Genomic DNA, 1,874 nt, shown 5'->3' with positions numbered 1-1,874 from the left:
TTGTTATTGTTATTATTATTATTATTATTGTTGATATTGTTATTGTTATTGTTGTTGTATTATTGTTATTTATAATTTGTACAATTAACCTCCCTGTGGTTCGACCCCGGTCTTGCTGGGTTATTTATTACTTCGACACTTCTGCACTTGGGAGAAGACAACAATCTTTTCGTCATGTCAATAGCATAAACAAGTCTATGCATTTGTTTGTAGTGTTTTGGTTCACAGTAGATAACTAGAGAGGAAAACACTTTGGCAGAATGGTTTGATAAAAAACTGGTTCTGATTTTGAAAATGGTTTACTTGTTTATTTTTCAGAGCTTATGGGACAGAGAGGAAAACACTGCAAACAACAAATAAATCATTTGGAGAAAAACGTAAGTCATCAGTTATAATGTTATATTATGTCATTCTGTGTGTTTGGATTCAGTGTTTTGGTTACTAATTTTAATTAGTTTTTGAATTAAGTATCATGGTAATTCTTTTTTGATAGCTGGATGTTTAATATCAAAATTAATTACAATCATAAAATGTTTGGATTGATTATAGGGTTGATTTGAGTTGATCCTTGAATTGTTAAACATATGGCATCTAGAAAAAATGCTTCTGGTAATAGGCTTGATGTGGGATGGTAGCATGGTATAGATGTTGATAAGAATTCTAGAAAAGTTCTGTGCAAGTATTGTTAAAAAATTATTAGTGGAGGTTTTTTTCATTTCAAACAGCATTTGGCTTGCACTCGTAAGGATATTGAGTCATGTCAGCAAGTACTAGAAAATGTTAAGTAGATGATTTTAGGTGTTTTAGTGAAAAATCTAGAAGCAAATGAAAAGAAAAGAAAGGGTCATTAATATAATGGAAATGATGATGATGATGATGAAATAAAAGAAATTAGCTCCAAAAACAAAGAAAAGAGAGTAGCTAGTGGGAGTGGAAGTACACAAACAACTCTAAATCAATTGCCAAAAAAGATATTAGAGAAGAAGCATGTTGAAAAATTGCTAGGTTTTTCTACATTAGTGCAATTCCATTTAATTGTGTAAAAAACCCTAAGTTTATTAAGGCATTTAAAATGGTTGCAAAGCATGGGCCAGGTTTCAAGCCTCCATCCTACTATGATATTAGAGGGAGGTATTTAAAGCAAGAAGTGGATCAAACAATGAAATTGCTTGAGGAGTACAAGCTAGAACGACAAAAAAATAGGTTGTTCAATAATGTCTGAAGGATGGATAGAAAAAAAAAGACGTTGTATTTGTAACTTTCTGGTTAATAGTCTTAAAGGGACAGTTTTTTTTATCATCGGTGGATACTTCTAATATGTCCAAGACTGCTGATAAGGTGTTTGAGATGTTAGATGCCATTGTGGAGAGGACTGGGGAGGAAAATGTTGTCCAAGTAGTCATCGATAATGCTGCAAATTATAAGGCAACGGGACAATTATTGATGGAAAAAAGAAAGAATTTGTTTTGGACACCATGTGCTACCCATTGTATTGACTTGATATTAGAAGATTTTGAAAGGAAGTTAGAGGTTCATCAAGTAACTATTGCTAAGGGGAGGAGAATCACCTCATATATTTATTCAAGAACCATTTTTATTTCCATGCTAAGGCACTTTATGAAAGGAAGGGATTTGATTAGGCTTGCTACCACTCGGTTTGCTACTGTATATTTGACTCTAGGATGTTTGAATGATCATAAAATGCAACTGATGACTATGTTTACTTCCAAACATTGGAGTTCATGTAGGTTTGCAAGAATAGAAGAAGGGAAACAAATTCAAAATTGTGTTTTGGACAGCAGGTTTTGGCATGATGTTACTATATGTATTAAGGCAGCGTATCCTCTAATTAAAGTTCTTCGATTAGTTGATTC

Source organism: Populus euphratica, unplaced genomic scaffold (genome assembly GCF_000495115.2).
Source record: "Populus euphratica unplaced genomic scaffold, PopEup_1.0 scaffold1188.1, whole genome shotgun sequence".
NCBI classification, from domain to species: Eukaryota; Viridiplantae; Streptophyta; class Magnoliopsida; order Malpighiales; family Salicaceae; genus Populus; species Populus euphratica.
Note: the sequence above shows the minus strand (reverse complement) of the source record.